General features: G+C 35.1%; 1 long non-coding RNA gene across 1 annotated transcript; it reads left to right on the top strand.

Moving 5' to 3' along the window:
- The first annotated feature begins 526 nt into the window (after positions 1 to 526).
- LOC113039117 (uncharacterized) lies at positions 527 to 5306 on the top strand. Its single transcript, XR_003274868.1, has 4 exons — positions 527 to 741; positions 3010 to 3248; positions 3982 to 4147; positions 4331 to 5306. It is a non-coding gene; the product is annotated as an uncharacterized LOC113039117 (long non-coding RNA).
- The last annotated feature ends 5657 nt before the right edge of the window (positions 5307 to 10963 follow it).

Here is a 10963-nt window from a genome sequence, read left to right as displayed (position 1 = left end):
AATTGCTCCTCAGTAGAAGCAGGTATATCCTCCTGAAGCTGATGAACACTGCTCCTGTAATCTAACCCGAGTCTCTCTGTGCTCATGAGACAGACACGTGATGATCTTCAGCTTCAGACGTCTGCTCACACTGTGTCTGATCTGAACTGAAGTCTCTTCTGTCATCTAGTGGACAAGAGGAGGACAAACATCATCTCCAGTGCATTACAATAATTATACAACACTGGTGCTTCATTAACAATGCCTTGAATTATATTTAATGCAAGTGTTCTATTTAGTCCAAGAGTTTTCTGCTTTTGAATAAAAGTTTACCATTTATTTTCAATACCGTTCATTTCTATTTTATTATTTAGTTTTATTTCTATTTTTTACATTTTTATAAATGTAATGGTTTTTGATTAATCTCTTTATTAGTGCTAATCAATCTAAGAACATAGTTTAGTATATATTCCTGCTGATCAGATTGAGATGACTCCTGGGTTTCTGTGCTGTAATCCTGATTATCACTTCACTGTAATCACACAATCATCCACTCTTCATGATCTCACACACACACAAACATCTCCTTGTGACATTCAGTCATACTCTTATTCTTCTGGAGTTTCTCTGAAAGCTACTGCACATTTGCTCCAGACCACCTTCACATTTCACCCACTTCAGACCAGTTTGAAATAAACTAAGATACAAGTATATTAACGTGCAGAAACCCTACAAGAGACCCTTTCATTCTACGCTTGTGAGGTATGTCTCAAATCTGTCTGTCTGTTTTATATGTGTGTGTGTGTGTGTGTGTGTGTACACACATTGATAAGAAATATTACAGTGATTTTCTTGATGAATTACTTTTTCCTTTAGTATTCTATAATTAAGATCCCAGTGATGTGACAGAAGTTGTGAAATGGCTCCATTACAACAGACATCTGTTTAGGGACCAGTGAAAGAGCCTTGTTCTCTTATAATGGAGGAAGAGGACGAGGAAAAGGCCCTCAGCAATCTCCTAAAACAATCCGACGCTTCCAGAGTGCTTCAGATTTCATCTTGTGTACAGGGGAGTTTTTTTTGTAGGATTGTCATGACAAATTGGGCTTAATAGTGAATTGTTCATTTTATAAACTTCAATTTAACTGTGTACATTTTGATCGTTACTTTTAAAATTATGCTACTGTTTGTGTGTGTGTGTGTGTGTGTTTGTGTGTGTGTGTGTGTGTATGTGTGTGTGTGTGTGTGTGTGTGTGTGTGTGTGTGTGTGTGTGTGTGTGTGTGTGTGTGTGTGTGTGTGTGTGTGTGTGTGTGTGTGTGTTTGAAATGTTTTAGATTTCATTCAGAAAAATATATGATGCATGTGTTTTTGACTTTGGAGTAAACATTTATTTTGAATCTTGTGATTAAAGTATGTTTCATAAATATACTTATAAAATGCCCAGAGGTTTAAACATTATTTTAAATATCACAAACAGTAAATAACTGTACAATACAATGAAACAAATAACTGTATAAGCCTACAACTAAATTACACAAGGTTAAAGTTTATAAAATGCTTACTCTATCATTAAACATGCATATGTACATAAAGTATGACATGTTGTGTTTAATAAAAGCATATTCCCCTTTATAAACCGTAAGGTGGAGCTACTCTGTTAAGCTCCGCCCCTCACTTCCGGTTTTGTGAATGTGGATCTGAAACTATTTCTTGGGCTTCAGCAGGGTTTCAGTGTCATAGAGTTAATCAGCCTGAGGGTGGCGCTATGTGCTAAATTTTATTATATTCTAAACAGCTGAAAATATCTGTAGAGTAAAGCTGAACACATCTGTGTCTCTGCAGCACAGAAGCAGTCCTCAGTAGCACAGGGATATTTGTAGAAACACACAACAATACACTTTATGGGTCAAAATGATACATTTTTATTTTTATACAATTGTATTTATAATTTATAATTTATTAAAAAATATTAATTATTAAAAATATTAAATATTAATTTATAATTAATATTTTATTTTATTTTTTATTTAACGACTGATCACAAGTTGTGTGCTAATAAAAATAGTCAAGAATTGTCAGCCTTGACACTTCCTCATCTCTAAAATAAATTTGATGCAACTATAATGCCACTATTTATAAAAGATCCAGAATCAGACACATCAATTCATTTCACATTGATCTGTCTAGTACTTTACATGATACAAATTGTTGCAAAGCAGCTTCACTGAAAATGTACATTTTATCATCACATTTAGGAGTAATCAGTGGTGACTATGTCAAGGTGATGTCCATACGGCAGTAATATACAGAGAAAACCATCCAGTTAGTTTATGACATGTACTCAAACAAACATTGAACAGTATTGTGGTAGTGTGTATACATACAGTATCATTTAATTACATTTTTATATAGTAAATAGTTTTATAATAACTAATCTAGAAGTCATCTCCTCCAGAAGAGGTTGACCAGCAGCGTGTTGTTTTTGAGGAGTTCATGTCTGATCTGGTCCAGAAACATTAGATCCCTGCAGAAGAGAAAGAGTGTGTGATTATGAGCAAAACACTTCTCCCCACTGAACATATTACAGGTTATATAGAAAGAGACATCATGAAACTAAACACAAACGCTGAAGAATATTTAATTACATATTTAATTATATATAAAATTGCAATATATATATATATATATATATATATCGATTGGTGCATGTGTATGCTGTAGGCCAAGCCTGCTGTTTAGAAACTGAGGTGTGGCTAGTTGTGGTTTTGTTTTAACGGTTAATGTTTGATAACGCTAATAAAAATACACACGCTGCGTTTGAAATCGCATACTTCCACACTATATAGTATTGACACACACCTACCACATGACACAAGTGTTCAGTTTCAATTTTTTCTATATGGAAATAAATAAATTAATTAATTAATGATGTGAAAAAAGCAAAAATAGTAATAATAATATTTATTTCCAGATTTATTTATGTATTCATTTACTTCTTTTTACTTTTCCATGTGCAACATGGAAATGAGGGAGGCGGTCCTTGTGGAGCGCTGGTGAATCATTGGGAGGAGGGAGGAGGTGTGACCGCTCCGCTTCTGTAACGTGTGAAAAGTCACTTCTCCATGAGCTTATAAGATCCGCGCAGCACGAGCACACAAAACTCCAGCTGCTGCAGCCTGAACCTCGCTGTCGAACATGAACAAACGCCTTTACTGGAGCTGCTCTTGATTTGCTCTTTTCTGATTTGAATGCAACACCGGATTATTCTGTAAGTGTCTATGATCTTATCAAACAATTTATTATTGTTACAATAATAATAAATACATTACAATGATGAACTCTCTAGGAGTGACAGCTTTATTATATTTATTCACAAATACTGAATAAGAATATAAGTAAACATCAGAATTTATTAATTGAGAAACTGGAATAATATTACTGACCCAATCTGAGAAAAATAAAGATTTCCAGATCAAATAACCGTGAGGACTAAAATTATGTTCATAAATTAGATGCCATGCCAGAAGCACTTATGAAAATGTGATGATTTAAGGGGCAATTTAGTGATATTATAATAACATAACAATAGAGGAGACACCCACCTTTAGAGAAAACATTATTATGAGGAATATTCCTAAATAAACCAGGATTAAATACTGGTTTAACCAGTTTATCTTAGAAGTATTATTTAAGGAGGTAAAATCTAAGATTCATATTTATATCTAAGAACAGACGTGTGCTTCCACAGAAAGTGAATAAGATTACATCAATATCTGCAGCACTGGTGTGTTCCTGTAGTTTTGTGAAGCGATGATGTCATCAGCTCAGCTCTTCTTCTCTGACAGAATCACAGACTGCTCTGGTGTGAACACCACATGCTTTCTTTCATGTGCACACTCATATTTCTGGAAACAATCTGAACCAGGAGAATAAAAGATCAGAAAGTGAAAGCTCTTTGTGCGGATGTGTCCTAAACTGTTCTTCCATATTATTTGTAACAGATCATCTTTAAGGAGACATGACTAAATTACTAAAGGAGCGATCTGCAGATGAAAGACAAGAAGAGAATGAAAGAGAAAAATAACAAGATACAACCTAAAGAACCAGGAGAGGAAAAGACACTGATGTTAGTCAGAAGAAACAGCTTTCATTACTTCAAACCAAACTGTGAGTTTTTATGATGTTTAAGACAAACACACTTTCATGTCTTTAATCATCAACTCTGTTTCTCCTTCTCTAATCTCTGATAGAGTTTTTATCTGAATCAGATCTGAACCCGTGATCTTGTGTTGCGAGCATCATTCTTGTACAGAACTGCTGTAATCAGATGTTTGTGTTTTTCATTTCTAGTTTCTCAAGATGTTCCAGAAAAAGTGTCCGACTCTCACACATCATCATCTCCAGCAGCTGATTCCTGATCTTCAGATAGAGTTCAGTTTTCTGAAGATCAACACAAATCTGATCAGCTTGATCCTGATGAGGACACATTTCTCTCCTGATGGGAGTGTTGTCCTCCAGGATGAGGACACGAGGATCACTGAAGGGTTCAGTCTCCAGATCTAAACTCATTTAAACAGCTGAGAGATTGATGAAGACAGCGCTCTGCGTCTCCATCAAAACACCAAACCAGGAACATCTTTAGGAAGAAGGAACGGTGAACGAGAATGTTCTGGAAAGTGGTTCTGTGTCTCTGGGATGATGAACATCGAGGCGTCTCTCAATTAAAGGACTGTTCACACCAAACACCATCATTCTCAGTATTAAAGAACATCAGAGTCCATACCACAACTATAATGATAAAGACACAGAGAAACAATATCATTGTCACTTTATGAACAATTTTTTACAGCTGATGAAAGATAGAAAGATTAACAGCCAATCAGAATCCATCCTGCTGTGTGTTTAGAATAAACAGACGATAGACTGCTGTGGACGCTAATATCTTTATCTTTATAGTTATCATTCTTGGCATGAATGGGGCTATAGAATGAGATTTTTATACAGGTTCATGTTCTTTGAATCACTGATTACTGTATGGACTACTGTAGTATGATATTAGATGTAATATAGTGTTGTGCAGCACCAGTGTCTCAGATTTGATTCTCAGTGAAAACACAAAAGTCATGAGATATACAGCTTTAATGCAGTGATTATCAAACACCTAAACTGTACACTTTCAATGTCTCCTCACAGTATGATGCAGGCATTTAAAGCTGGGGAGTGAACTAAATATGAATTATTTATATAAAACTGTATTGCAATAAATCTGTACTACAACAGAGAATAAAACTGGTTCACACTTGTAAAAATAAAAGAAGAAAAAGTATTTCCTTATATTGCTTGTTTATTTTCATGATGTCAAGTCACCTTTATTTATAAAGCGCTTTAAACAAAATACATTGCGTTAAAGCAACTGAACATTCATTAGGAAAACGCTGTGTCAATAATGCAAAATTACAGTTAAAGGCAGATGTACTTTATTGTTCAATGGATAAACAACAGCAAGAGTAAGAAATACTCTTTGACTGAACTGTTTTGATTGATTTGACTGAACATTGATACGTTTCCGTGATTGGTCTAGGGCAGAAATGATGAAACAGCAAAAATGGATTGTGGTTAGACCTCTCTGTTCTCAGTTTCTGAAGCGCTGCGACTGGAAAGAGCAATACTCATCTTACTGGACCTGTCTGCTGCTTTTGACACCGTTAATCACCAGATTCTCTCTTTAAGGACAGTTTTCTGTTCGAATTACCTCTTGGTTATTTCCTCTGCATCTGTGTTTGACCAATTTACTGAACATGTCAAAACATCAGACTTTATAAAAAGGTTTAACTAAAAACTACAAATTAAGGGAAGCTCAGGTGAAACTTTATAATTTGATCAGTCTCAAAATGTTTTTTCAAACAAAGATGATTCATCTGACAATATTATGATCGATTTCTAATTTAGGCTGATGTTAATAACATTGAAAGAAAAGAAAAAAACGATACAACAAATACCAACAGAGCATAAAAACTCTAGTAAAGTAAATCATTCAGATTACTGAGAACATAAAGGTCAAATATAATTATCATCTACTGCACACGAGATGAGCCCCACTAAAGAGTCTCACTAAATGTGGTATTTATGCTTTCTGAACTCAGGTGAAGCTTTCAGAGCCTTAAATGATGAGCAGTTTTACAGCACAATTACAGACACCTGTGGACAGGCCAGTGTTACCTCATGACTAAAGATCATGTCTGAAGACCATCACAAGCCATTAAAGATGACGTATCATCATTGTTTCTCTGTACATTACTGCCGTATGGACATCACCTTGACATAGTCATCACTGATAAGCTACTCCTAAATGTGATGTAAAAATGTACATTTTCAGTGAAGCTGCTTTGCAACAATTTATATCATGTAAAGTACTAGACAGATAAATATGAATTGAATTGATGTGTCTTATTCTGGATCTTTTGTAAATGGTAGCATTATGGTTGCATAATCAGTTTCATGAGGAAATTGATTTTAGAAATGAGGAAGTGTGTTGACAATGCTTGACTATTTCCTTTAGCACACAACTTGTGATCAGTCATTTCTCTGTCTCGAACGTCACAAGATTCCCATAATACTGATTTGTTTGTGTGTTGTGGTGTGTATTTAACGTTTAGGCAAATTGCATAAATTTCAATAGTGATGTCTCAAAACACATTTCTAGTCCTTAGCTCATATTTCACTAACATGTTGTAGACTACCCTTAAAGGATTTGTTCACCCCAAAATGAAATTTCTGTCATTAATGACTCATGCTTGTGTTGTTTCAAACCCGTGAGACACAGAACTTTGCATAGGTTCTGGTATACACATGGCTTTATGAATCTGAAAACTTTTGTACAGAGGCAAAATGTAGCTCTTGTGCATACGCACACATTTAGGACGAAATCTTAAGAAGTTTTATACATGAGTTCCCAGGTATAAAATGACTCGACTGTTTGAGTCTTATTATTGACTGAAAGTCCTGTTAATAAATCCAGGACTCTGTAATTAAGTAATGCAGTTAATTTCATTTTGGTGTGATATCATTATGTAACACCAAACTTGCACTGATATAGCTATGCTGTATGTTGTCGTGGCCTAGTGGTTAGCGAGTATGACTCCTAACCCTTGGGTTGTGGGTTTGAGTCTCAGGCTGGTAATACCATGACTGAAGTGTCCTTGAGCAAGACACTGAACCCCCAACTGCTCCATGGACACCACAGGATAGATGATGGTGTGTGTGTGTGTGTGTGCGCGCACTTTGGTTGTGATCTGCTGTAATATTAATAATCTCCAGTAGAGAGTGACACTTGACTGTATGAAATATGTAATCATGTTCATCTGCTTGTCCTGCATCAGAAAGAGCTTTATTGCCAAGTATGCTTTTGCATACAAGGAATTTGTTTAAGTGATATAAGCTTCCAGTACACAGAGACAACAACACACAGACAAAAAAAAAAAAAAAAACCCTGCAAATAAATAAGTGTATAAGCAATTGTGCTATAGATGATAATGGAATACGATTGAGTGAGATGCAGGAATGTTCTAGGATGGAGGGGTAACTAATAAATATAAGGATATTGCAAATTTGTATTGCATAAGTGGGGAACATTTAACTGTTCATGAAGTAGATTGCCTGGGGAAGAAACTGTTCTTGTGCCTGACTGTCCTGGTATTTAAGGCCAGATGGCAAACGATCAAAGATGGGATAACTTGGATGTGAGGGATCCAGAGTGATTTTTCTTCTGATGTCTGATTTTGTTGCTGAACCAAACCAGACAGTTATTGAAGTACACAGGACAGACTCAATGACGGCTGAGTATAACTGTTTCAGCAGCTCCTGTGGCAAGTTAAACTTCCCCAGTGCAGTCATCGGTGTACAGCCAGAAGAGCAGAGTGGAGAGAACACATCCCTGAGGGACACCAGTGTTGGTGGAGCAGCTGTTTGATGTGAATTTCCCCAGTTTCACTAACTGTTGCCTATCTGTCAGAAACTGGTGATCCACCGACAGATGGAGCTAGGAACAGAGAGCTGGGTCAGTTTGGTCTGAAGGGTTGTTGTCAGCACCTGTCAGCACAGGTTTACAGACAGGCTGGTGTAACACCATCTGGGCCTGGTGCTTTTCTTCTTTTGTTCTTTCTGAAGAGCCAGACCGGTGGCAGTGAGGTCAAAACAAGATTGTAAATCCTGCTCTGTTTCGCTGCTCCATCTCTTCACAGTCTTTACTACAGGTTTATCAGATTTTAGTTTCTGCTTGTAGGATGGTATAAGATGAACCAGAAGGTGATCAGAACGGCCCAAAGCTGCTCGTGGAACAGAGTGATATCATCCTTTATTGTGGTGTAACAGTGAACCAGTATATTGCTGTCTCTGGTGGGACATGTAACATGCTGTCTGTATTTTGGCAGGTCACGGGAGAGATCGGCTTTATTAAAGTCCACGAGAATGATTAAAACAGAGTCCGGATGTTGTTCTGTGTCTGTGATCTGATCAGAGAGTTTCTGTAAAGTTCATGTGCAGTACAGTATGAACCATAGCAGTAAAGATTATTACAGTTAAATGTATTTACTAAAAAAACATCTAGTTCTAGTAATAGTTTTATTACATAATGTACAGAAAAACACTGTTGTAAATTGGCTGTGTATTATCATAGAGTAAAAAGCTGATTATATGTTAGATTACTGTAAAACTGTATCAAATTAATTCAGAATAATGTGTACATATACATTACAGATGAAATAAACTGAACCATTATTATCCTCCAAATTTAGAAAAGGATGAAAATGTGATCAATACGTAACTACAACATTACACAGATAAAGAATCTGGGAAATATACAAAAACATACAGGAATATAAAAATAGACATTACACATGAAAGGTGATGTAAAATAATAATACTGATAAAACCTGTTAAAAACACAGAAAGTCTGTGTGTGATCCAGAGGGTGATCAACGGTAATAAGCCCAAAGGGGGACAAGGGGTATGTTTCTGAGGGACAATGTGGGACGGTGCCCCCACCCCATGGACAGACTCACTGATAGTGGTTTACCCATTTCTAGCACATACCACCTTACATGCTATATTAATAATGCCCGATTCCCCTAAACATGTGTGATTGCTGATGTATGCTCATGACAGAATTGACAGATGCACTTCCACTTACAATTCACTTTAGCTATTTAATTTGATTTATTTTTCCTTACAATTTATTCATTTTAAATAAATTATAATATAACATTATAGGATTAAAATGAATTGTAGTTGCTCAAAACCACAGGAACAGTAAAAAAAAAAAGTCTAAACTCACAACTCAAGAGGTTCACGAGGAGGAAGGATGGTGAACTCATTGCAAAAACTGTTTGAAACAGGACACACCTTCTCTTTTTAACTTTCTCCTTCTTGAAAGCGAAAGCATGCGTCTAGAAGTTCCTTCCCACACTGTTAGAATTTACAAGGGTTTTTTACAGTAACTTACTGGCAACACTGTTGCCAGTAAGTTACTGTATTTGAGATTTACAGTACAGGTACCGCATTTTAGTTTTACAGTAACTACATGTTACTGTAATCATGTTTTACAGTAACTACATGTTACTGTAATCATATAATACAGTATTATTACCATTACTGTAAAAACACCTTGGTTAACAGTACATTAATCCTAATCAATCATTAATTCTTACTAAATTAAAATTACACTTTTATAATTTTTATCCTGACATAGTCCTGACATTTAGTCCAAAAAGACACAATTATTATGAAACATGAAATCTTTATTTAAAGCATTGCAAATACTTTAACTTGAAAAATGTAAATGTGTGAAAGTTCATTTTAAAACTTTCTCAATTCATATCTTATTTAAAAAAAAAAAAAAAAAAAAAATAGAGCATGAATTTACATGTATAAAAGCAATTAGAGTACATTCAATGGCAAAAACACTGCAGAAAATCACATTTACAAAACAAAGTATCTGGACTATGCATAAAGAACTGTCGTTAAAGATACAATGCTGGGACAGTGCAACATTTTTTTGTCCTTTGTCTGTATACTGGATTTAACATTTACATCCATTAACAAGGAATAAATTAAAGAATTGACAAAATAACATATTATTGAATGTGCATTAAAGTATTAAATTCATAGGAAAATACATGAGAAATATGTCACTTAAAAATACTGTAAATTTGGTGTAAAATACTCATATACTTGACTAAAACCTAAATGTCCAAAGCCAATAAATTGTGAAAGTAGATAAGTACTCAAGTTTTTCATCTTCTTTGGAAGTCAATAAACCTGGCACATTTGATGACTTGAAACAACCAGGAATATTCTTCATTATGTCAAGGAATCTGTCAGAAGTCCCTCTAGGTAAGAATGACAAAGTTAGTCATAAAATGTGCACATTTACACAGATAGAATTTAATTTTAAAAATCCTAAAAATGAATCCTATTACATTTCATCATATGGTTAAACAGTATTTTATACACTTGGTTAACACTTTGAGGTAAACTAACAAAACAAATGCTGTTTAATCCAGTCCTGCAATGCCATCATGAAGATTGTTGAAACTATTTTAGGGAGGTGGTGATTCAATGCTATGAATATTTTGAAGAATGTTCTTTGTAGTGATGCTGAATCTGATTCCATATTACAGAGAGGTGTTTTGGTTATTTAGCTTAACAGAATAGATAATTAAATAGAAAACTGTCAGTACATAATAGAAGCAGCACAAACTACATCCTCCAAAATCATCATATTACTGAATCACCTCAATTCAATTTAATCAAAAACAACATTGTAACCATTATTGCAGGACGAATTAAAAGTAAACTGCATTAGTATCCTCAAATTGAAAAGTGTCTGTATACAGTAGATGTCCTGTTAAGAAGCATCTCACCTAGTCCGAGTTTCTCCACTCAAACTCCATTAGGTAGCGAAGAAAGGATGACACGGTTGTTTAT

Source organism: Carassius auratus, chromosome 21, assembly GCF_003368295.1.
Source record: "Carassius auratus strain Wakin chromosome 21, ASM336829v1, whole genome shotgun sequence".
Classification (NCBI taxonomy): Eukaryota; Metazoa; Chordata; class Actinopteri; order Cypriniformes; family Cyprinidae; genus Carassius; species Carassius auratus.
This window is presented reverse-complemented; position numbering and strand designations above follow the sequence as displayed.